This window comes from Lutra lutra, chromosome 1 (genome assembly GCF_902655055.1).
Source record: "Lutra lutra chromosome 1, mLutLut1.2, whole genome shotgun sequence".
In the NCBI taxonomy this organism is placed as follows: domain Eukaryota; kingdom Metazoa; phylum Chordata; class Mammalia; order Carnivora; family Mustelidae; genus Lutra; species Lutra lutra.
Window position 1 is genome coordinate 218,101,504 of NC_062278.1, and position 26,095 is coordinate 218,127,598.

The window sequence follows — 26,095 nt, forward strand, 5'->3', positions numbered from 1 at the left end:
TCAGGTAGGTCTCTGGATGGGAGGATGGGGGTCTGTGTGAGTTTCCTTTTCAACAGTGATGAACGATGACACATTTGGTGGCTTAAAACAACACACATTTAAAAAAAAAAAAAAACCGACACACATTTATCTGATAGTTCTGGAGCTCAGAAGTCCAAACGGGTCTCCTGTGCTAAAGTCAGGGTGTGTGCAGGGCTACATTCCTTCTGGAAGCTCTTGGGGAGAACGTGTTTTTGGCTTCTAGGGGCACCTGCTTTGCTTGGCTCGTGGTCCCCTTCTCCATCGTCTCAATGAACAGTCTAGCCTCTTCCACCTGGATCAGGGCTTCTGCTGCCCTGGTCCTACCCTTCTGCCTCCCATTCAAGCGCAAAAGGTGTGGACACCTGGAGGAAAGGCAAGGGGCTCCCCCTGTCTCCCTCAGGTCCCAGCTTTGGGCCTCCCTAGGGTCCCTGCTGCCCCTCCCCAGACACCCCACAATGGGCTTCCCATTTTTCCGCTCCTGCCAACCAGGTCCCGGCCTCCCCTGATGCCCAGAGCCCTGGCCAGTTTACCACTACATCCCTCTGGAGTCCCTCCTTTCTCTCCTGTTTGCACCCCCCTCCCCCATTGGGCCGCAGAAGCACCCACCGCAGAGTCGAAAATGAAGTCTGACTATGTCTCCCATGGAAGAGCCCTGAAGCGCCTTTGGTGGCTGTCCTCTCTTCTTCACTCACCTCTGGACCCTAACTCGGCTTGACGCCCCCCTCCATTCACCTCGCAGGTTCAGAGGTCACCTCCTCTAGGAAGCCCATCCTGAATACTCCATGCTCACCCATGGGGTGGGGGTAGGGGAAGGAGGGCATAAAGCAGCCAAGCAGCAGCCCAAAGGCAAAAAGCTCAGCCAGCATCTCTTCCTGCGGGCTAACCCTTCCCTCCAGCCACCCCACCTCCCGCCTGAAATATCTCTCTGACCTCGGCCCACATCTCTCTCAGGGGCCTCCCCCTTCACTTCTTCAGGGATCTGCTGCTTCTCTCCTGGGGTCTGGACTCCCCCATCCCACTATGTCTCCCTTTACTATGAATAGAAACAGCTGCTGGGCTCCGAGCACCCACAGGCGCAAGGCGATGTCGCCTTAAACGCCATAAAGCAGCTTTATGGCCCTTCCTCTCCCCTATGAACAAAGGAGCTCTTGGGGGTAGTGGTGTGGGGTGCTCTGCAGAGGGCCCTGAGGCCTGAAGGAGAAGGATGCACACATTTGAAAAGGGAAATCACAGTCTGGTGGAGGAAACAGCAGGTGCGAAAGACACAAAGTTGGGTTGGGAGGCGCAGGTTCGCTATCCCACGTGTAGAAATCAGACCTCAGCGATGTGAAGCAACTTGCTTGGGGCCCCACAGCCAAGAAGGTGGGGCCTTCCCTCACCTGCCCTGGATCTGCTTCAAGGAGAGGCTTGTTGTCCAAAGGTGAAGCCGCTTTTCCAGATGAGGAGGCCTAGCCGCTCTGGAACCCCTTCCCTTCAGCCGGGAACAGCTGGACCATGAGCCCGCCAGGTGGGACACAGGGGTTCACAGACCTCCTCTGCCTCGTCCAGCATTGTCTTCCCTTGGAGGCTGGCCCGGGCTCCCCGCTCTGGGGCGCTGCTGATCCTGGGCCACTTTCGCTTGCACCTGACAAGAGAGGGTCCCGGGCTACACTGCGCCACCACCCACGCTGCCTCTCTCCACAGCTCTACCTCCTGACCCCCGCCCCCCACCAGGGTCTGCCTGGCTGACCTCCTCCACTCCCAACCTTCCAACCCCGCAGTTGGCTCCTGCGCACGCTTCGGCCTCACAACCACGAACTGGGGCGTCTTGGCCTGCGAGCTGGGAGACGTCTCCAGGCTTGAGGAACCCGAGGGGGCCTCTAGGCCTGAGACTGAGCGCGGGCGTCCCCCAGCAACGCCCCGCCGCGAGATCCCGCGGATCACGGCGTCCGCCGTGTGTATGCGGATGGGCGGGTCAGAGCCAGGCCAGAAGAGGGGACCTGGGAGGGGTCGGGCGGACGTGCCGCGAACGGAATAGAACCGTGGGCCAGACTGAGCGCGGGCCGCGCGGGGTTCAAAGGCGAGAGATAAAGCGCAGGCAAAAGACCTGCTGCTGGATCTCCGCCAAGCGCGCCTCCTGGCGGGCCTCGGGGGCGGGCCGGGGGTGGGTCGGGGGCGGGCCGGGGGGGGGCGGAGCTAGGCCCGGCCGGCCGCGCGGGGCTGGGGTCCAGCAATCGGTCTCGTTGGCGGAGAGGGTCGAGCCCCGCCAGGACCCCGCCAGGACCCCGCGTCCCGCCCGGGCCTGCCCCGGCCCCGCCCCTCCAGGCCCCGCCCCTCCAGGCCCCGCCCGGGTCCCCCCACCCCAGCCTACCGCCGGGCCCCACCGCAGAGGCCGCGCTGGGAGCAGAGTCCGGCGGCCGCGTGCCGGGTGCGCGCGCTCCTTCCTCTCCGCGTCCGCCGCCGGCCCCTGCCGTGCCCCCAGGTAAGCGAGCGCCCCGCGCCCCGAACGCGGCGGGAAACGCCACCCTCGCGGCGAGCCCCGGCCCCGCCTCCGCGGCCATGGCGGCCCCGGCCCCCATCACCCCGCCCGGGGCGGCCTCTCGGGGCTTCCCATCCGGTCCCAGGCCCGGGCCGCCGCCCCTAGAGAGACCCGCTTCCCCGAGGGTCGGCGCGCCGTGAGCACGGGGACGAGGCTGCGAAACGGGCCGGAGGGAGTCGGGGCGAGCCGGCGCGGCGACGCGGGGGAGTCCGGGCGTGTGAATGCGAGCGGCGCGCCGCGAGTGTGGGTCGGGCACCAGGGAAACCATGCGGGGTACCTGCTGGGCGCCACCGACGTGCCCGCGCCGGGGATGCAGCCGGGGCCCTGACCTCGCAGCCGGGCTGCGTAGACGGTTAGCCACCGTGTAAACAGGCTGCGATCACTCCAGCCCGCGCCGAGTGCGGGGAGGACAACACCTCGGGGAGATGGAGTAAGGGTCCGGGAGCGATTCTCCGAGAGGGTGTCATCCGGTCCTGAGTGGACCAGCCCGCGAGGGGTTTTGAGGCCCAGGAAGCGACAAGATTTTGAGGCAGGGCCCAGCGTGGTGTGTTTGCAGGGCAGAAAAGAGGCCAGCTTGGCTGGAGCTCGGGGAGGGAGGCTTGGAGGTGGGAAGAGGTTGGCCCGCGCCTCGAAGATGGCGGGGAGTGAGTGGATTCCATTCTCAAGTCTGGGGGGGTCACGGGGGGCGGCGCAGAGCAAAGTGAATAACCCGGTCCTGCCGTGTCTTAGGAAGAGCCCCTGCTGTGCGCGGGGGGATGGGAGGAAACCCGGCAGGAGGCTGCTGGTTTGGCCCCCACCGGAAGGGGTGGTGGAAAGGGGGTGACGCGGGGAGGAGGGGTACGTTTTGGCAGAAGAACATCCTCTGTGTTCCCTGCCTGCTCAGAAGTGGGGCGTGAAGGAACCCGAGCGGAGATTTCTGGAGCTGGCAGCTGGGAGTATGCACGGGCCTTTCCTTGTTGAGATGGGGAAACTGAGGGAGACGCAGGTGGGGTGGGGCTGTCGTGGCTGAGTCTGACTTGCAAAACCTGTGAAATGCCACCTGACCGGGGAGGCTCCCGGAGACGGACTCCACACCCAGGCAAGGTCTCCCTCAGCCCAGTGCAGGGGTCAAGCTGGCTCCAGTCTAGTGACCTGAATCTCTTTTAGGGAGGCTTCGGGAGAAAGACATTCTGGAGTGTGGGGTTGCCTTTGAAGGTCCCAGGGTCCCCAGCCTCCACTCAGGCCTGTTCCAAGAGCAGCTGCCGTGAATAAACGTGGCTGGGGCATGGGTGCCAGGAGACTCACTCAGCACACCTGAGTCCCCACAGGCCAAGCTGGGACCTTCCTTGCCTGCTTTCCCAGCTCACCTGCTCCCAGTGGAGGTGTCTTGAGAGGGGAGCGAAGAGGCGGTAGGAATGAGCTGGGACACTTGGTGGTGGAACTGGCCTCGTGACCTCCGGGGAAAGTTTTCCAAGCTTCAGTTTGCCCATCTGTAAAATGGGTCAGTAGAACCTATCCCTGGGAGTGTTGTTCTGATCCAAGGAAGCCTTGGCTAGGAAAGGGCTTGGCTGATCCCAGTGACGGCCTCTGGCCTTGAGGGACTGGGGGAGGGCACCAGAGCCAGCAGGAGTTCACAGTGTAATGAGCCCCCATTTCCTGCTCTGAGAAATGGGGGCGCTATGTAACTGTGCCCACCTCCAGACCAGGGCCTTCTGCAGATGGAGTGAGTCAGGCGTGTAAAGTGTTTGGCTGGCCCAGCGCCTGGCTTGGAGTGATCACTCGGCACAGGAGCCCCTGGGCTAGTTGGCCAGGAGGTGAGGGGGAGACAGGAATGGGCCTCCCACCACCCTCAGGATACCTACAGAAAAGCAGGCGCCCGGGGACAGTCTCCTTTTATCTGGGCACCACAGGCTGTCCTCTCTCCTGCTGTCTGGAGGCTGCCTCTGACCTTGTCCTGCCCGCTTGAGTTCAGTGCCCGCAGGCTAGTGACTTCACCTCCTTCTTGCTTCAGCTGCTTCTGTACAATGGGACTAATAGCAGTCATCACCGCAGAGGTGAGCTGCAGAGGTGAGCACAGCTTGGGCTGCTAATAAGCACCTGAATGCTAATAAGCATCCCCAGATGCCTGGATGTCTGGGGGGAGGGAGCCCGGAGGAGTGTGGCTGGTTCATCCCGGGGTGAGCCTCCCCAGGGAAGACTTCTTGGAGGAGGTGATCATTGGTGGGTTACTAAGGATGATTCAGAGTGAACAGGGCAGAGAGACCAGGGTACAGAGATGTGGAGGAGCTAAGAGACCAGCCCGGAAGCAACCTCACTGGTCCAGATGGAGGTGGGGATGAAGAAGTGTTGGGATCCTGGAGAGAGTGCTGGTGGGGGTGGTGGAGCAGCGGCTGATTGGAGAGCAGGTGGTTTATTGGGGAGCAGGCTCAGGTGCGTCTGAAAATTGTGATGTTGCTAGACACCCAGGTGGATGCGAGGTGCAGGGTGGGCTTTGAAGAAGCAAGCTTGGAGCTTGGGAGACATCCCCACCTGGGGGGAATCGGGCAGAGAGAGGGCACAAGGAAACAGTAGGTGGCAAGCCAGGAGCCGGGGAGCAAGGGCTTCAAAAAGGAGGAAATGGTCAGCTCAGCTGCATTTCTGAATCCTCTGCTTGAATAATTCAGTGAGAGAGGTCTTCCTCCCTTACTTGGCTGTCTTGCCCACTCCACCCCAAGCCATTCAGAATGGGCCCTTCTTTTTTTTTTTTTTAAGATTTTTATTTATTTATTGAGAGAAAGGCAGTGAGAGAGAGCATGAGCGAGGAGAAAGTCAGAGGGAGAAGCAGACTCCCCGTGGAGCTGGGAGCCCGATGCGGGACTCGATCCCGGGACTCCGGGATCATGACCTGGGCTGAAGGCAGTCGTCCAACCAACTGAGCCACCCAGGCATCCCAGAATGGGCCCTTCTTTGCCACACTTTGAATGGGCTCAGACCAGAGTGGCATAGAGGAGGTCTTTCTCCTCCTTCGATCTCGACCTCATACCTTTGTTAATATGAGACGATCCCACCAGTTCCCCACAATGAATGCGCAGGAGCTCAACTCTCTCCCTGCCCCGTCTTGGGCTCCCAATCCCATCTTTTGCTCCAGGATCCCATGACTGTGAATCTGAGGAGGGGCCAAGCCCGTGCCATCCACACCCTGGAGAGAGCCCCTCTAGCCTGTGCTTGTACCCCCCCCCCCTGCCCCCACCTCTGTCTACCCCGTGTCTGTCATTTATACATGCCGCACATATGGGTGTGAAACCTGGATGAGGAAGAGCCAGGTGGACATCTGGAGGAAGGGCCATCCAAGCAGAGGCACCAACATGTGCAAAGGTCCTCAGGCAGGAGCTGGTCTGGCATGTTGGAGGTATAACAAGGAGGACAGCGTGACTGGATCGAAGTGAGCAAGGGGGAGCATGGGCAGAGGGGCAGATGAAGAGAGCAAAGGTCTCAGGGGGCCCCAGTCCAACGACAGCAGACCCTGGGAGGGTCCTGGCTTGAAGGGTAAGAGGGTGGAGCCCCATTGCTTTGCCGTTTGCGGGGTGCTTTGTCCCCTAAGTGCAGGGGTCATTCCAGGAACCCTGGTGGCCCAGGAAGCTGGCAGGAGGAAGAAAGAGAATCCACCCCTTTTCCCGGTGGGCAAGTCTACCCCTTCCCATGATGGGAGCTCCACTGACCTTGAAGACTTCCCTGAGGAAGTGAAGCAGCCAGGGAGAGAGCACAGGTAGGGGGTACGGAGGCAGGGAGAAGACTGCAGGAGGAGGGGGTGGGCAGCAGCAGTGACGCGGTGGGCAGGCCAGGCAGGGCACAGAGCTCAATATGGAACAGGATGCTCTCAGGGAGGGGACAGAGATGGCAGGTGGCAAAAACCAATGCAACTGTATATCGAGGATGGTCCCGCCCTTAGCCTGCCAACACTCCCTTTTCAGGTGGAGGAAAAAGGACCCAGCCCCCGACTCCCTGCATGCATGTGGGCAAGGGCCTGGTTGCCTGGATCTTGTCCCCCTACTCACCCTCGCCACTGACCCAGGCGTGTCCCCAAACCTTAGCAGCTTCAGATGCTTTAATGAGAGGATGCAGATACTTGGACTCTGGAACGGAAATCGGTGGTCCCGCTGAGCCAGGGCCCTGTGGCTGCCACTGTCCTCCCCACCCCACCCCTCTCCAAACTGGGGATGGGTGCGCCTAAGGGCAGCTCCCTTTGGCCCCGGCTCAGCTATGACAATGATCCTGGCAGGCACCATGGAGCTACAGCTGGAGCGAGGGAGACTGACTCCCCTCTTAGATTCAGGGGACAAGGACAGAGACAGAAGGGGAGAGTAGGCAGGACAAGCTCTGCAGACTTCAGCCTCTGGATCTCATTTTTCCATCGGTGATGTTGACTGGGGTGGGCTTTAATATAGGGCTGTCACCTCCCTGCCCTCACGTCTTCCACATACCCCTCTGTTCAGCCCTGTGGGCTTCGTCTGGATCACTTGAAGCTACTACCTGTGGCCCATCCTCAGGGCCTTTGCACAGCCTGTTCCCTTTGCCTGGAGTGGTCTATGCCCATGGCTTCCTCATCTCTTTTCTCAAGCAACACCTTTTTTTTTTTTTTTAAAGATTTTATTATTTATCTGACACAGAGAGCCAGAGAGCGCAAGCTGGGGAAACAGCTGGGGTGCAGAGCAGGCTCCCCACTGAGCAGAGAGCCCGATGTGGGGCTCTATCCCAGGACCCAGGGATCATGACCTGAGCCGAAGTCAGATGCTTAACTGACCGAGCCCCCCAGGCATCCCTCAAGCATCACTTTTTTTTTTTTTTTAAGATTTTATTTATTTATTTGACAGACAGAGATCACAAGTAGGCAGAGAGGCAGGCAGAGAGAGAGAGGCAGAAGCAGGCTCCCAGCTGAGCAGAGAGCCCGATGCGGGGCTCGATCCCAGGATCCTGGGATCATGACCTGAGCCGAAGGCAGAGGCCTTAACCCCCTGAGCCACCCAGGCGCCCCAAGCATCACCTTCTTAAGGAGACCATCCTGACCTTCCCGTTTAAAATCACAGTCCCCACTGCCCAATTCCTGATCTCTTTTCCCTATCCTGTTTTTCTCTCCACTACGGAGCATAATGAAATCAATTAATAAAATGTACAGTATTTGCCACCCCTAACCCTCACCCTGTCCTGGACCTCAGCTCCAGGCACACAGTGTGCAGCAATGACAAGGAGGCAGCCTTTGGAGACAGATGGAATAACCTTTGAATCCCAGCCCCCTGCCTTCTCCTCTGTGCCCTTGGGTGATTCTGTGCCTCAGTTTACACAGCTGCAAAATGTGGATGACAGAAGCAGTTGGTGGTAATTTAGACCCTGAGGCAGGACTCTTAGAACTTTCCCCCACACAGTCCTAGAATTTTCCACAAACGTGTTAAGAGTGGGGGGAGGGGGGCAGAGCCTTTCTAAGGAGGTCCCGTTTTTTTCCCCTCTTCATAGATTTCAAACCTTTCACTTTTGAATAAGAAGGAAATTTTTTTTAAAGATTTTATTTATTTATTTGACAAACAGAGATTACAAGTAGGCAAGAGAGGCAGGCAGGCAGAGAGAGGAGGAAGCAGGCTCTCCGAGGAGCAGAGAGCCCAATGCAGGGCTCGATCCCAGGACCCTGGGATGATGACCTGAGCCGAAGGCAGAGGCTTTAACCCACTGAGCCACCCAGGCGCCCCAAGAAGGAAATTTTTTTGATAGACCATGAACCCCGGCCAAATGACATGACCCTTTAGGATGCTTCATTTCTAACACCGATGTCCGGTTCTCCTCCACTGAGAGTCGGGAGGTCCCTCGGGTCTGCAGACTGAGGCGGTTCCCCGGGGGGAGGGGGGGGTGCCAGGTTATACCCATCCCTGTGCTTCCTCTAGGGTCGTTCTTCCTGGCAAAGGACTGATGGTGAATTTTGACACTTGTAGCCTTTTTTTACACCCTGAAATTTATATAACTCCTGAGAAATATTGCGATGCAGGGAATAGGAATTGCTTATTAAATCCAAGAGTCTGTGGGACGGGCTCAGGGAACGAGGTCTCTCGCTTACACACCTGAGTGGTTGGTCCCACGTTCGGTGAAGCTGGCCGTTGGGGCTGCGGATTTTCAGAGCACTTTCCAGGGAGCGTGGGGCCGCGGGTACCCGTCAGAGCCTTGGCTTTGGCATTGATGACATGTCAAAGATGCTTGCAGTAACTTCTGGATTGAGACAGGAGCAAGCCAGAGAGCAGGAGCTGCTTACTAGTTTCAACCTGTTTCAACCTGTTTCAACCTGTTTCAACCTTGGGCGGTAGAGGTAGGACCAAATGAACACACTGATTAAACTTCTGGAAATAGGTGAAGAGGTCGTGCCTTGGGACCTTGGGAAATCCAACCGGTACATAAGTCATTTGCACAGCATTGCTCAAATACTGCCTAGAGATCGGGCGGAGAATATTTAGAAACCATTACTACGTGGACATTTGAAGCCACTGGCTTTCATCTGGAGTAGCTCATTCTTGCCCAGGACACACAGACTGGATGCCTCTATTATTCCTGAAATATTCTGGAAGCGCTGCCCTTTGTACATTTCAGTAGCATCTTCTTCGTAGCCTGTGAAGGCATTCTTCATTGCCTTACCTGTGCTGATGTAACCTGGGTCTTGTCTTCTGAGGAGGTCTTGTTGGAACCGAGGCCTGAGTTGGAGCTGACAGTGGACACAGCCAGGAATCGAACCCCGTTGGTTGCCCTCCCAGAGCCCCCCGCCCCGTTCTTTGGGGAGATAGAGATACATCGTTACAAGGCAAAATAAAGCAGACGGCATGGAGAGCCCATGGTGCAGCCCGGAAGTCTGGGAAGGCTTCCTAGAAGCAGCAACCGGCAGGCTACTTACTTTGAAGGGTTGGAGGGATGGCGAATAGTGACTCAGGCCGAGGAGATATCCAGGGATTGCATTAGAGTGATGTTCCTGAAATCCGACTGGACCCTGGGAATCTGGCCACGGACCCTGGCTGAGAACCATGGATGTGGGTGGGTGGTGTCTGCAGGAGGTCCCTGGGGGACCAGGTCGGCAGGGAGGGGAGGGGAGGCTTGTCCTTTGAGCTGTGTGCTGCTGAGGGTGGGGACGAGCGCTCAGCCTGCCTGCACCCCTGGCTGCATCTGTGTGCTTCCCATCTGAGAGGAGGGGCTGCCCTCAACGGTTGGTCATGGTCATCATCAGAGAGGAAGTGCAGCTTGGCCTCTAGTTACGCAAACACCTCTGGTCCTTAAAGGGCCCACGGACAGCCTGGCATTCTGGCAGCAGGGGCCCTTCTCTGCTCATCGCATGAGGTTTGGGACCCCAGCCCAGGCCCCCAGAGGGCGACCAGCACTCACAGGCACCCCGCACAGGCTCCATCCCCTTTCTGGGCAGGCAGACAGGATGGTGAGAGTTTCACAGAAGGGGCTGCTGGCCAGAGACCACCCCCCCAGGAGCAGATCTGCCCAGGTGTGTGGACCTGAGGTTCACGGTTGGCAGCTGTGTGATCTGGAACCTGGACAAGGGCGTGAGCCCATGTTTAGAAGCATGGCAGTCGGGGCAGGGAGGCAGTGCCGGGGGGGGGGGGGGGGGGGGGTGCTGGGGCTCCAGAGCCCTCGAGGCCCTGCCCTTCCCCATCATCACCCCTTTTTGTGTTCAAAAGGCACCTTCTCGGAGTCCCACATCTGGAATTCGCCCACAAGGGCTCTTCTTGGCCCCACCCACCACTGGGCTGCATATCCCCAAATTCCTGCCCAGGCAGGGAGTTCCCAGATCAGTTGCCCACCCCAACATCCTCAACCCCCCTGCCCTTGAAGATGTCCCTACTCCGCCCTGTCTCAGCCACTGAGGAGCTCTTGGGGAAACATTTCCGTCACCTTTGAAACCCAAGGACAGCCCACGCTCAAGGAGGGGTCACAGAATTGGCTCCCTTCTGGCGACCTCGCAGCCTGAGCCGCTCACGTCCCCACTGTACCTTAAGGCCTAGGGACAGGCACTTGCCACCCTCCCCTTCGAACCAGGAGAGCTCTGGCCAACTGGACTGGCAGCCTCGCCAGTATCCAGCTCTGGTCAGGACTGAATGTCATCTTGTTTTCATTGTATCTGTCTTATGGCTACTGTGGGACAGTGACATTGACTTTCTCTTTAGGAGAGGGAGGGAAAGTTTCTTCTGAAAATAAACATGCTTTAAAACAAAGCGAGCCTTTTGGAGGAGATTGGTGGGTGCGTAGCGCGCAGATGGGAGAGGCTGGGGCCGACCAGTGACCGGGCTGTGGGAGGGATGGAGGGGAGGGCCCCCAGTCCGGCCCAGGGACACTGGGCAGGGCTTCCTGGCCAACGAGGGTGAGAACAGAGTCTTGAAGAAGCGGAAGACATTTGGCAGGCAGAAAGGGGGAACAGCCTGGGCACAGCGCTGTGGGGGGCAGAAATGTTTGCAGGATTTCAAGCCAAGGCTGTGATTCTTAGGTTAGAAGGGCAGCCTGGGCAAAACCCAGAGGCTGGGAGCCCAGGGAGGAAGCCCCAGTTAGTGACATGAGAGGGGAGGGCGTCGCTGTGGGCCATGAGTGGGAAGGGACCTGCTCGGTGGTCACGTAGCAGGCGGACACCGTGGCAGCAGGCGAGGAGGGGCCGAGCGGCCCGGCTATGTGCAGTGGACTCCGGGACAACTCCCAGATTCCTGTCTGCAAAGGCTGGGTGGAAGGTGGGACCTTAGCCAAGAAGCCCTGGGAGGAAGAGTGCACACTGTGGTGCAGGGTGACTTGATCTTGATTGTGGTGTGTCTGGGCACGGAGCAGTCAGGTGCTCTTGGCTTAGCGGTTTGTTGGGGGAGACACCTGGGAGCTGCGGAAATCGGAAACCCATCGTGCACCTGTGCCCATGGCAGATCCCAGGCGCGTGCAATTTCCAGGCACAGCAGATGGCAGTGGGGGTCCAGGACTGGATTGGGGGCCAAGGGGGGCGGAAAACCAGCGTGGATTAGAGACAGAACAGCAGAGAGGGGCACTAGGACGCTACAGCTCTTGGAAGGGGTCCCATATGCAATGGGGGGGGGTCATGAATACATAGACAAAGAATTGGCCACTGTGATTAACCATGGAAGTGGGGGGCATGTGTCCCCAGGGAACTAGGCAGAGTGCAAAGCAGGCAGGTGGAGATGGAGTGGAGCCCGAGTTCAAAGGCAGGTTCTGCTTTCCAAGAATGCCAGAGGAGCTGCGGAGGAGCTGAGGTTCCATGAGCCTGGGTCCAGCTGGGATGCCTAGTGGTATAGAGCAGAGTTCAGATGCCAGCTGTGTGACCCTGGGTAGATGACTCAGGGTCCCCGAGACTCAGTTCATCCATGAAATAGGGACGCTGGGGCACCTGGGTGGCTCAGTGGGTTGAGTGTCTGTTAATTTCAGCTAAAGTCATGATCTCAGGGTCATGAGATCAAGCCCAGTGTGGGGCTCTGTGCTGGGCATGACGCCTTCTCAAGAGTCTCTCCCTCTCCATCTGCCCCTCCTCTTCTCCACCCCCTTCCCCACCGCACACGCATTCTCTCTTCTTAAAGGAAAAAGGAACTATGGATGCCGATAGCATCTTCCTCAGGGCATGTCTAACAACATTTCCGAGGTAGGAAGGCAGGGCACTTGGCACAGGGCCTGCGTGGGTAAACCTCTTTGGGTGGCACCTGGCATAGTACCAGCACCCCAGGTACGTTGGGCAATCCCTGCTACAGGTGTGGTCAAGGCCTGCTGTCCCAGAAAGCAGCCTGGCTTTTGGGGCTCCTTGGCCGTACCTGAATCTGCCTCCATCTATGCCGTCACCAGGAAGTGGCAGAGGGGCCCAGTGGCCAGCTGGTGGGAAAGAGTAGGGCACATGTTAGACCAGGTTGGGTGGAGAAGGTGCCATCAGAGTGCAACCTGGAACCCACAGTTGTCTCTGCCCTGGAAGGTGGGTAGTGGCTTTGCTGGAGGGGATGATGGTGTTTGGGAATCGGTTTCGTAATGATGAGCTGGGGTGGGGAGCTGGTTGACAGCTAATGTCACTTCTGAGCCCATATCTCCTCCACCAACCACCCCTTCGGCAGAAACCTTTATTTTCCTTTTGTACTAATATGATTTTCTGTTTAAAAAGTCACCTTTAATGTTTACACTTACTAGACTCTTATTCAACCTTAAAACCTTATCAGCCTTAAAATCTTATTCAACCTTAAAAGGAAGGACATTCCGGGGGCACCTGAGTGGCTCAGTGGATTAAGCCTCTGCCTTTGGCTCAGGTCATGATCTCAGGGTCCTGGGATGGAGCCCCGCATCGCATCGGGCTCTCTGCTCAGCAGGGAGCCTGCTTCCCCCCACCCCCGCCGCCCCACCTGCTGCTTTGCCTACTTGTGATCTCTCTCTCTCTCTGTCAAGTGAATAAAATCTTTAAAAAGGGGGGGGTGCCTGGGTGGCTCAGTGGGTTAAAGCTTCTGCCTTCGGCTCAGGTCATAATCTCAGGGTTCTGGGATCGAGCCCAGCATCAGGCTCTCTGCTCAGCGGGGACCCTGCTTCCTCCTCTCTGTCTGCCTGCCTCTCTGCCTACTTGTGATCTCTGTCTGTCAAATAAATAAATAAAATCTTTAAAAAAAAAAAAAAAAAGGAAGGACGTTCTGACACCTGCTACAATACATTATGCTCTGTGAGGGACACCAGACACAGAAGGACACACTGTACAATTCTGCTTACAGGAAGGACCTAGAGTCATCAAATCCATAGAAACAGAAAGCAGAGTGGAGGTGACCAAGGGTCAGGGGTGGAGGAGTGGGGAGTTAGTGTTTAATAGGGACAGAGTATCAGTGTTACAAGATGCAAAAAGTTCTGGAGACGGATGGTGATGATGGTCGCCCAATGATACGACCATACTTAATACCACCGATCTGTACACACAGAAATAGTTAAGATGGTATATTTTTATGTTATTTGTATTTGACCACAATTTAAAAATTAGGACACCTGGTGGCTCAGTTGGTTAAGTGGCTGCCTTTGGCGCAGGGCATGATCCTTGCATGCTAGGATCAAGCCCCGCATCAGGCTCCCTGCTCAGCAGGGACTCTGCTCCTCCCTCCCCCGGTCTTGTGTTCTCACTTGCTCTCTCTCTCTCTCTCTTTACCTCTCAAATAAATAAAATTTTAAAAAATAATAAATCAATAAAAATTTATGTCGCTGTGAAACATTCCTTGTAAAAATCAGTGAATCACAAAACAAGCAGACCAGCTCCTCCCTTCCCTGACTTCCTGATGCACTAACTCTGAGCATAGACTACATCCTTATGGCCTATTTCCGTGAGTTCATGTACATATATGTCGCTGTGGGAAAAAATACAGAGTCTTCATATGCTTTAAATATTTTTTCCTGCCGCGTTCTTCTTCTTTTCTCTTGTTGGGCCTGTTAGATCTTCTGATAGTCCCAACGGTCACTGAGACTGTGCCCGGTTTTTTTTCCCAATTGTGGTAAAACATACAAAAGATAGAATTTACCATTTTAAAAAATTTACCATTTTAACCATTTTTAAGTGTGCTACTTAGTAGCCTTAAGTCCCTTCACAGCATTGTGCTGATGGCACCACTATTTCCAGATGGCGCTTGTTTTTTTGTTTTTTTTTTTAAGATTTTGCTTTTAAATAATCTCTACACCCAACCTGGGGGTAAAATTTACAACCTTGACATGAAGACTCACAGGCTCTACCAGTAGAGCCAGCTAGATGCCCCAAAGTTGATTTATGTATTTAATTTTCTTTTTAAAATCTCTATACCTATCATGGGGTTCAAACTCACGACCCTGAGACCAAGAGTTGCATGCTCTTCTGTGTGAGCCAGCCCAGCCCAGCATCTCCTAGATGACACCTTTCTTTTTTTTCTTCCTTTTTTTTTTTTTAAAGATTTTATTTATTTACTTGACAGAGTCACAAGTAGCCAGAGAGGCAGGCAGAGGGTGGGGGAGCAGGCTCCCCTCCGAGCAGAAAGCCCAATGTGGGGCTCGATCCTAGGACCCTGATATCATGACCTGAGCTGAAGGCAGAGGCTTAACCCACTGAGCCACCCAGGTGCCCCACCAGATGACACATTTCTATTCTATCTTTGTTTTTTCTTCTCTATTCTTCAGTTTGAATATTTGCTATTATCTAACTCCAAATTTGTTAACTCTTCAATCATCCTGATTGCTATCAAGCCCACGTGTGATTTTGTAATTGCAAGTATTGCATTTTTGCAGTTTTAGAATTTACATTTGGTTCATTTTTTTACCTTTCCACTGAGGTTTCTTTTTTTTAAGATTTTATTTATTTATTTGACAGACAGAGATCACAAGTAGGCAGAGAGGTAGGCAGAGAGAGAGAGGAGGAAGCAGGCTTCTCGCTAAGCAGAGAGCCTGATGCGGGGCTCGATCCCAGGACCCTGGGATCACGACATGAGCCGAAGTCAGAGGCGTTAACCCACTGAGCCACCCAGGTGCCCCTCCACTGAGGTTTCTTATTTGTTCATTCATTAGGAGCTATTTTTTTCCTTTCCATCCTTGAATAGATCATAATAGCTTCAAAATCTGTATCTGCTCCTTCCAACATCTTGGTCACCTCAGATGTTAGTCCCTGTTAATTTCCTTCTGTCTTGAGTATGGCTCGTGTTGTCTTGTTTCTCCAAAGATCAAGTAATTTGGGGTTGTATTCTGGACATCATCAAGATGTTATCATGGAGACTCTGGATTCTGTTATGTTCCTTTGGAGAGCACTGAATTTTTTTTTTTTTAATTTTTATTATTTTTTTTTAATCAGGCAGTTAACCTGTCTGGACTCAGGCTCCAAAGTCTGTTGTCCTCATGGTTGGTGGCAGGTGAAATCTCTCTTCCTTTCTTTTAGCCTTAGCTGGCCTGGTTGGAGTCTGCCCTGCACATGTGTGGTTCAGGGCTTAGCAGGAGACGTGCACAGACCTTTTGTGTAGAATTTGGAACTTCCTTTTTCAGACTCGCTCCCTTCCTTCATGTTCCATCCTGTTGTTAAGCAATTGTGATCTCTCTGGGCTCTTCTCATTTTTCAAGCCAGTTTCTATTTCCAGCAAAGAGCAGTACAAATGAGAAACCCACCTCCCATATGCCAGGTATAGACTCCGCTCCAACTACTACCTCTTTGGGGTCACTCTAGAGCAGTACTGCCTGGTAGAACTTTCTACAAGGATGGAAATGTTCCAAACCTGCACAAATCTGGTGGCCACAAGCCACATGTGGCTCTTGAGCAGAGAAATTTTGCTGTGTGCAACTGAGGAATTGAATTTGAAATTGTGTTTCATTTCAGTTCATTGCAATTCAGATAGTCCTATGCTGCTGGTAGCTACCATGTGGGGACATCACAGCACCTGGGCCTTCAAGTAGTCTCTTTTTGTATGTCGGCCAGCGTTTCTGGTTGTCTCCAGTGGGGCTGGTCTGAAGCTGACTCTGACTTGGGTGGAATCCGAGTTCTCCTGGTGCTTTTCCATTGCCTAAATGACGTATGGGGCCATTAGTGGCTCCCCACATTTTGCTTTTATTTTATTTTTTTAACTCCCTGAGCCCCCATCCCACTCACTCAAGTCAATGAGCATAATGTTCCTCCTCTTTTTTACCCTTTGGTGATTTTTTTTAAAAGATATATTTATTTATTTCAGAGAGAGACGACATGAGCAGGATGGGGAAAGGGAGAGAGAATCCCAAGTGGACTCCAAGGTGCAGAGCTATACGTGGGGCTTGATCTCACGACATCAAGAGCATTACCTGAGCTGAAACCAAGAGTCAGTTGCTTAACTGCACTATCTAGGTGCCCTTCCTTTGGTCGTGTTTTAAAATTAATAATTGGGGGCACCTGAGTGGCATAGTTGGTTAAGCATCTGACTCTTGATTTCAGCTCAGGTCACGATCTCAGGGCCATGAGATCAAGCCCCCCATTGGGTTTCATGCAGGGCATGGAGCCTACCTAGGATTCTCTCTCTCCTTCTCCCCCTCCACCTTTCAAAAAAAATTTAAGTGTTGTAAAATACACGTGACATAAAACTTAGCATCTTGACCATTTTTGAGTGCACAGTTTAGTATTGATATATTCACATCGTTGTGCGTCCCTCTCCAGAACTTTCTCATCTCCCTAATCTGAGACTCTGTCTCCCCACCCCCTCCCCCACCCCTGGCACCCACCATCCACTTCCTGTCTCTACAGATATCTCTCTAGGGACCTCCTGTGAGCGGAATCCTACAGTGTCTGTCTTGTTGTGACTAGCTTCCTCAAAGGACGTCCTCAAGGTCCATCCATGATGTATTTTCCTCTGCCTTTCGGACTGTAATGTAAGATTTCTTCACATGGAGCCCTGAGGTTTCCAGTCCCCGACTGTTAGACATCCAGATTGCAAATTTGCCCTGGAGGGGAGAGAGGGATGGACTCCAGAAGGGTACCGGGAAATTCAGGGAGTGATGGATATGTTCATTATCTCGGTTGAGGGTGGCGATTTCACACGTACGTACATAGGTCAGAACACATCAGATCACACACTTTAAATGTGCACTTTCTTGTGTGTCAAGGATACCTCAAAAAAGCTTTATTTTTGTTTTTATTGTAATGGCCCAAGTGGGCTCCCCTTATCCCCCACCTGTAAGCTTCATCAGTCCCTGTGCTGGTAATAGTCAGCACCTGCCACCCATCCCCCCCCATCCCCGCTTGCTTTGGGGGCTGAGGACTGCTCCCTTCCCCCTCAAATTCCAGGAGACCTGATCCTCTCTCCTTTCTTGGTCCTTGAAACCTCCCTGACCACCACCAATACACTAGGTGATGCTGGGGACCCCAGAGGTCTCTCCCGGGCTCTCACTGCCCAGGGGGACACTCAGAGCCAGCAAGCTCTCTGAGCTCCAGGGCTAAAGAAAGCTCCAAAGAAAGACCCAGGGATAGGGCGCAGTGAGAGGGGCAAGGCTGTGGGGGAGGGGGCTCTGCTGTGTGTGGGGAAGGCAGAGCAGGCCTCTTAAGGAGGAAATAGAACCTGACCCAGGTCTTGAAAGGCTAGTGGGAACCAGCCCACTGAAGCAGGGGCAGGCATTTAGGGCAGAAGGCCGAGGGCGGATGCTAAGTCCCGGATGCTGGTGGCTGGAGGGAAGCTCATGGGTGTCCCAGCTGCTGGGCGGGGCCCTAGGAGGGAGCTGAGGCCATCATAGTGGCCCACAGCCAGCCCAAGGCAGCTGCAGTGATCCTCATGGCCCCGCTGGTGGCTGTCTTCTTTGGGGGGTGGGGGCATTGCCAAGAGGGTGGCCAGCAGGGGTGCAGCTCACCTAAGCCCCCCGGGCCTGCCAAGGGGTGTAGCAGTTAAGAAATCATGTGCTGAGGGGCGCCTGGGTGGCGAAGTGGGTTAAGCCTCCGACTCTTGATTTTGGGCTGGGTTGTGATCTCAGGGTTGTGGGATCGAGCCCTGCGTCAAACTCAGCACAGTGCCTGCTTGTCCTCCTCCCTTGCTCTTTCCCCCACATGCGCTCGTTCTCTCTCTCTCTCAAATAAATAAATAAAATCTTTAAAAAAAAAAAAAAAAGAAAGAAAGAAAGAAAGAAAAGAGGGGCGCCTGGGTGGCTCAGTTGGTTAAGCCACTGCCTTTGGCTCAAGTCATCCGGGATTGAGTCCCACATCAGGCTTCCAGCTCCGCGGGGAGTCTCTTCTCCCTCTGACCTTCTCCCCTCTCATGCGCTCTCTCACTCACTCTCTATCTCTCTCAAATAAATAAATAAGTAAAATCTTTGAAAAAAGAAATTATATGCTGAGCAACTGGTTCGCTGAAAACACAGAGAGGGTGGGGGAGGGGCTTGATCCTGGAGAAAGACTGACAGGCAGAGGCAGGTCTGGGGCGGCTGCACAGAATCCCATGAGCCCTGAGCCCACTGGTGGTACAGGGCAGCCCCCTCGCCACCCTGGTGAGCTTCCGGTTCCAGCTCTCTCTCTTGCTGACTGAATGGCCGGTAGCTTCTTGCTTTAAGCCTCGGGTTTCCCAGTTCTGAAATGGGGCAACAGGGAATCTCCTTTACTGGGATCAAGCTGACCTTGCCTGTGGAAACAGAGGGTTTCTTTTTAAGTAGGCTCCACACCCAATGTGGGGCTTGAACTCACAGCCCCAAGATCAAGAGTCACCCACTCCACCAACCGAGCCAACCAGGAGACCCGGTGGGTTTTTTTTGTTTTTTGTTTTTGTCTTTTCTAGAAGATCTCACCACCTGCACTGAAGTCCTCACATCCACCCACCTGTCCGTGTGTCTGCACTACCCATACCCATTCATTCATCTGCTTAGCACTTAGTCGGCACCCGATGTTGTGCGAGGCCCTAGCTTAGGATACTGCAGTGCCTAAAACAACATTCTAGCCTTCAGGAGTCTTACATCTTGGGGTAAGGCAGAAAAACAAATAATAGATCAGGTAGGACAAGAGGGCTGAAGGAACAAAACGGGGTGAGGAGATGGAATAATATACAGGCTTCTTTGGTAGTGATCTGAGAAGATTTCTCTGAGCTGAGATGTGAATAATGAACACTAGACACAGGGATGTGTAGGGGTACAAGCATGTGCAAAGGCCCTTGGTTAAGAATGAGCTTGGTGAATTGAACACAGCACATGCAAAAGCCCTGGGGAAGGAATGAGCTTGGTGAGCTCTATATAGCACATGCAAAGGTCCTGGGGCAGGAATGAGCTTGGTGAGCTGGGTATGTATATGTAAAGGTCCTGGGGTAGGAATGAGCTTGGTGAATTAGAAGGCCAGCAAGCAGCCATTGCAAACAGTTGAGTTGGTGGGGTGTGGGAGGGTGTATCAACAGAACCAGAGTATGGAGGGCAGAAGTGTGTCGTCTTTTTTTTTTCTTACTTTTAAAAATTATTTAAAATTTATTTAGAGAAAGAAGAGGGAAAGAGAGACTCTTAAGCAGGCCCCACACCCAGCACAGAGCCTGACACAGGGCTTGATCTCACAACCCTGAGATCATTACCAGGGTGGAAATCAAGAGTCGGACACTCAACCGACTGAGCCACTCAGGCGCCCTCAACAATGTGTCTAAATCTGAGGGGTCGCGGTAGGAGGCAGAGTCCTGGACCTGGGGCCGGGCAGGGAACACCACCATAGGGATTCTGCTCAGAGGGGACAGCCAGGGTCCAGGGCGGGGGAGGCTGTGGCTGTCTCCACACCACCCCCACTTAGCACATCACGTGTTCCCTGCCTGGGCCTCCAGCCGCGGGAGTCAGGTGATCCCCGGCAGCAGGCCAGGCTGCAGGAGCCCGGAGGGGTGTGTGTGTGTGTGTGTGAGTGAGTGTCCGTCGTCCCTGGCAGCCCAGACATCTGGAGTCTGAATTGATTTCCTTTTTCACAACCCCGGGCAAGTCGTGCATTCCCAGCTAGGTTTAAAATAAAACAAACCTTCTGTGCACAGCCCTGCTCTGCTGGCCAGTCCGGGTAGCGCTCAGGACTTCCAGGGAGCAATAAGGATCGAGTCAGCTCCCTCAGACCCCTGAGAGGGGACAGGGATCCTCTGCTCATCCTCCCCTCCCAGTATCAGCACAAAGCCCTAATCTCTCTCTCTCCCCCGCGTCTGAGGATATATTTTTAGCCACTCAGAAGGATTATCAGAGTCTGGTTCCCAGGTGGCAGGGGCAGGGCTGGGAGTGAGGCCAAAGAGGCTTCAAGACACTGGGGCCTTGCTGGGAGACTAGGGGCAGGGCAGGGGTGTGGGGGGTTGTAGGCTCAGGCTGGTTGGGCTGACCAGCCACTCCCTCACTCAGTGAGTCTCCAGATGACCCCTCAGTGGCCCTGGCTAAGCCCAGCCTGAGTTCATGAGCTACAGCTTTAAGGGAAAGCTGCAGAGGTCAGGGAGGTTCTGGGAAGAACCTTCCAGAATCTGCTGCAGGCCAGCACCCCACCTCCCCAGACTGCCCCTCATCCCACCGCCCCTCTCTGCTGCTAATAACATGCAGGTCAGTCCTACTTACCACTCACTCCACTGCCCCATGTGGAAAGGGTTCTTATTACCCCATTTTACAGATGAGGAAACGGAGACACAGAACAGCCTGCTTGCCTGCCTGAGGTTGCTTGCCTGGTGAATGGGTGAGGCAGGAGTCACCTCAGTGTGGTACGGTCCCCTGGGCCCACACAACAAACTGGAAAACAGGCAGTCTGGCTGTACCCATTTTTCAGATGGGGCAGCTGGGCCCAGTGTGGCAGAGTCACAGGAAATGAGCAGAGGAGCTGGGGCCCAAAGGAGAAAAAGGAAAATCGAGGATGAGTGCCACCCTGAGCCTCATTCCTTCCCATCCTCTGGGAAGGAGGGGTCTGTTGAGGGTCGGGTGGAGGAGGACAAGAAGTCTGGGCCCTGCTGGTCGTGAATGTTTAGTAACAGCCGCACATGAGTCCCTCCTGCGTGCTAGGAGGGGACAGACAGACAGACAGGTTGGAGAAGGGGTAGGGCTTCCAGGGCTGAGACCTCTGCAGTCAAGGTGGGTCAGTCTGACATGGACGCCAGAAAAGGCCAGGCTTGCTTCAGCTGAGGGGACTGGGGTTCCAGGCTGGTCACGCATTCTTCCTTCTCCCCCCCGTGCTGTCTCCAGAGAGCCTCCGTGATGAGCTCCCAACCTCACAGTGAGTGAAGCAGGACTGGGGGAGTGTGCTTCAACTGAATCCAATCGGGAGCTACCTCCAGGAGGAAGCAACAAATGAACTGGGTTTTGAGGGATGCCTAGGAGTTTGCCAGACAGACAGGGAAGGTGTATAAGCCCTGTGGAGACCGTTTCATGTTCTCAGCACCCAGCATAGGGCAATAAATATTCAATGGGCATTCTAGGCAGAGGGCAGCACTTGTAAAAGGGGCTGTGTGAAATCCTATGGTGTGGTGGGAGCCAAAAGTGTCAGGCAGTGAATGGGGGCCTTGAGAAGCCCAGGACATCAGTGGAGGCCTAAGACTGGAAGATGCCCTTGGTCTTGTGTGTTCCCCCTTGTCTCTGAAGTTCATCACGACTTGCCGGTGGCACAGAGGTGGTGGGTCTTCATCTGGGCATCCTTGAGTGGGGGAAGCATATGGGGTAGGGGGCCGGGACTCCCAGGTATCTGCCACAGCTCTGGCTGGCTGGGGGCTTTCCTGGGACTCCTTGCCTATTTGCATCTGCACTGAGCAGCAGAGGGAGGGAGGTCTGCTGAGAAAGTGGGAGGAGGCTAGAGGTACCATGCGGTAGATGTGGCTCCAGTTGGGAAGTGGGAATGCCAGGCTGGGCATGCGCCCTCAGGTGGAGGTGGGGGGTGGGGGGTCGGTGCACTAGATCAAGCCAACCTTGCCTGTCAGTGCAGCTAGTTTCTTGTAGAGCAATCAACCACCCAGGCAGAAGACTCTGTGCCCATCTGTCCCTTCTGTCTGGGCCATCTGAGCCTGCTGGGTCTAGACTAGCCGCTGTCATATACCCTTGACCGTTTGTCAGGCTGCTGCCACTGCTCATCTGACTGCCAGATGTGCCCCCCACCACCATGGGGACTGCAGACTGCTCCTTCATCTCCGTCCCTCCCTGGGCTGGTCCATCCCTCCCCATGGACTTGAACGCCAGCCACATGCTGGTTCTGAGACCCAGACTCTCAGAATTTTTCTTTTTTCTGTACTTGACTTGTGATGTTATGATTTATAGTAGGAAATAAATACTTGGTCTTTGTCTCCAGTCTCACACTGAGCTCCTAAAACCCTTGGAATTTCCACCGATGGGGGTGATCTAGGTGTCCTCTGTTAGGTTGACATGGCCGACTTTGGGAAAGCCTCTGGGGCACCAGGGTGAGGAGGCTGGTTGTCAGGGAAGGCAAAGAATGAAGAGAGAGAGAATAGAAATTTAGTGCAGCCCCCTCCCACCTCCAGGGAGGGGAAGGGGCTGCAGGCTGACTCATTGGGCAGTGAGCAATGATTTAATCGAGCATGCCTTTGTAATGAAGCCTCCCCAGAAACGCAAAGGGCGAGGTTCAGAGAGCTTATTGGTTGGTGCGTGCGTGGAAATTTGGGGAGAGTGATGCATGTGGAGGTGGGGGGGCCCCTCCCCTCCACCTTGCTGTCTATGTCTCTTCCATTGGGCTGTTCCTGAGTTGTGTCCTTGTCTAATGAACCAGTGACCTAGTAAGTAAAACGTCTCTCCGAGTTCTGTGAGCCACTCTAGTGAATTACTCAAAACCCCCAGGAGGGGGTCGGGAGTCCTCTGGTTTACAGCCAGTTGGACAGAAGCACAGGTGACGATTTCATTTAGACATACTTGGAGGCTGAAGTGGGGGGACAGTCTCTGTAGGACTGAGCCCCTTACCCCGTGGGATCTGATGCTGTCTCCAGGTCCAGTGTCAGAACTGAGTTGAGTCCCATGGACAAGCCCACACGGTGGGATTGGAATCAGAATGGTGGACTTTTAAAATGGAGGCATTTTCATTAGCAGGAGAAAAGGGCCCACATCAGAGATGGATGACTCAGTGAATTTCCTCAACCAGAAGAGCACTGGCTCAGATCAGGAGACTGAACATGCCAGCCTTAGGCAACCCTACAGGGCCCCTCTGGTCACTGCCTGTCCCCAAGGCAGCCACCTGTCCCGATGCCCAGCAGTGTGGTCACGGAATAATGCTCCCTAAAGACGCCCACGTTCTGATCCTGGAGCTTTGTGTGATGAAGGGGGCTAGAGGTTGCTGATGAGCTGAGCTTGGTGTGGGGGCTGACCCCGGATTCCCCGGTGACTCAGTGTCATCCCAGCGGTCTTTATAAGAGGGAGGCAGGAGGGTCAGAGAGAGAGATGTTGGCTTGGAAGACAAAGACGGGACCTTCATCCAGGGAGTGCAAGTGGCTTCTAGAAGCCAGAAAAGGCAGGAACGGATTCTCCCCCGGAGCTCCGAAGGAGCCCAGCCCTGCCCAACCTTGCACTCAGCCCAGCAAGAACCCATTTCAGACTCCTGAGCCCCAGAACCGTGAGAGAACACATCTGCCACTGTGTTAGTGGTAACCTGCGACAGTGGCCGCGGGACACAGATGCTGCCATCCTCGGTCGGTTTTGCCTGCTGTTGAACTTGATAAAAATGGAATTCTGTGTGTGCTTTTCTGCCCCACATTGGGCTCTCTGCTCAGCGGGGAGCCTGCTTCCCCCTCTCTCTCTGCCTGCCTCTCTGCCTACTCGTGATCTCTCTCTCTCTGTCAAATAAATAAGTAAAATCTTAAATAAACAAAAAAACAGGGGTGCCTGGGTGGCTCAGTAGGTTAAAGCCTCTGCCTTCAGCTCAGGTCATGATCTCAGGGTCCTGGGATCCAGCCCCACATCCGGGTCTCTGCTCCACCGGGAGCCTGCTTCCTCCTCTCTGCCTGCCTCTCTGCCTACTTGTGATCCCTATCTGTCGAATGAATAAATAAAATCTTTAAACAAACAAACAAAGAAGTCTCTGGAAACCTGCCCCTCCTCTCCACCCCCTTCCAGTGGACAGCACCTCCTTCTGGCCTCCGAAAGGCCTCCGAAAGGAAGCCACTTCCCACAAGGTTGCCAACACCCCATGGCTTGTGTCTTTATCTAAAATAAAACCAAGGGCCACAGAACCTCCGAACATCACGGGTGGGAGTGGAAAATGGTACGTCCCCCCCCCCCGAAAACAGTTTGGCCGCTGCTTATGAAGTCAGATGGGTGGCTTCCCTGCGATCCAGCCGTCCAGCCCTCTGGGCTGACCCAGGAGATGTGTCTGCTCGCAATCGCTGTGTTCCTAATCACCCCAAATGGGAAGCATTCCAGTTGCCATCAACAAGCAGATGGTACATATCCACGATTTGGGGGCGGTGGGGGGGGCTGCCAGTAGATACTATGACACACAAATCTCAAAACGGTTCCCCAGAGCGAAAGAAGCCAGACACGAAGATGGAGTGTGTGATGCTGCTTATAGGAAGTTCTAGCGCAGACAGGATGAATGCATGGTGGGAACAAAAGTCAGGAGCGAGGTTCCCTTTAGCTGGAGGAGATGGAAGTTGACCGGAGAGGGGCACGGAGAGCTTTGTGGAGGGAGGAGGGGAATGTCCGTGGTTGGAGGCTGCGTCACGAGACTGCCTGTATTTGTTCGAACTCGGCAACCGTATGGTGAAGGATTTATGCATTTCGCTCTAGCAGATTTTACCTTGAAAGAAAAAAAAACCCATTAGCAAATATTGAAGCCTAGCTAATGATCTGCGTGCTGAAATATTTAGGGGTGATGCAGCTTGATGTCTGCTGCTTGTTTTAAAATGCATCCAGAAAAATAAGATGGCCTGATCTGGGGGAGTGGGGATGGGGGAGGAGCGGGGAGGGTGGATGGATGCACTCGCAGATATCTGATAGAGCAGATAGAGCAAACTGTGGGCGGCAGAATCTAGTGCTGGGGTGTAGGAGTTCACTGTAAATTCTTCCAACTTTTCTGTAGGTTTGAAATTTTTCATCACGAATGTTGGGGGAAGTCGTCCCAACTCCTCCCAGAAGCCCATAGGCCCGGCATGACCTGCCCCTCTCCCCTTCCCTCCCTTCCCCCCCTCCCTCTTCCCCCTTGCTCATTCTGCTCCAGGGGCCTCTTGCTCTTCCCCTAACACTCTATGAGCTCAGTCCTGCCTCAGGGCCTTTGCACCTGCTGCTGCTTTCTCTGAAAGTCCCTCCCTGCCACACTGCTCTCCTCTGCGTAAACCCAGGCCCTTCTTATCTCTGGGTCTCTGCCTAGAAGGCATCTCCTTAGACTTTCATTGGTCACCTCATTTAAAATCGTGGTACCCTACTCATTTTCTACCAGGCCTCATCACATGGTCCTATCTCATTTATGAATCTGTATACTTGTGTGTTGGCTGCCCCCATATGGGGACAGGAATATGTCTGCTTTTTTCCCTGATGTGTCCCTAACACCTAGCTACACCCTGGCATGAACAAGTCAATCAGAGAACACCTTGTGGATAGGCAGATGGATGGATGGACGGATGGACAGATGGGTAGATGGACAGATGGGCAGGCAGGTGGATGGATGAACATACGACTGGATGGATGGATAGATGGGTGGTAGGTGGGTTGGTTGGTAGGTAGATGGATGGCGGGACAGTGGATGGACAGACAGGTAGATCAGCAGGTAAGGTGGATGGTTGGATGGATGGATGGATGGGATGGATAGACATAAGGATGAACAAACATCCCAAGTGGGGGCCAGTGTGGGGGTCCGGGCACTTGTCTTAAGATCTCGGGAAAGGGCAAAGCTGCTTGGGCGCCTCAAGATGGCTGCCGGAAAGCCTTCTTGGTGGAAGGAAAGCTCACTTAATTGCGGCTCCAGTGATCAGGCAGGACCGTCACGCACCAGGGACTCTTGCCAGCCGCATCCCAGCCTCACAGCCAGCGGGGCTGCCTACCTTCACACCCGGAAGGATGCTCAAGAAGGGAATTGCGGATTTCCTCAGCTTGTCACCTTTGGGCTGCCTTGGAGGCAACTTCCCACAATGGCAGGACACCTCCCGTGACATTGGAGAACTCCAGTTTATGACCCCAGTCAGCCAGTCCCTTGACTTCCGGCCACCTTTTTTTGCACCTGTGAAG

At 54.5% G+C, this 26,095-nt stretch overlaps 1 protein-coding gene across 3 annotated transcripts in view; it reads left to right on the plus strand.

Moving 5' to 3' along the window:
- The first annotated feature begins 1,446 nt into the window (after positions 1-1,446).
- The window catches only part of CERS4 (ceramide synthase 4), a 33,147-nt gene continuing 8,498 nt past the window's right edge, over positions 1,447-26,095 (plus strand). Inside the window, exon 1 of one of the 3 annotated variants that reach the window (XM_047704791.1) lies at positions 1,447-1,528. The gene's annotated coding sequence lies outside the window, so the exon portion shown is untranslated. Of the gene's footprint in view, positions 1,529-2,188; positions 2,483-26,095 lie in introns of those variants that run through there. The other 2 variants (XM_047704809.1, XM_047704801.1) reach the window with 2 other exon arrangements.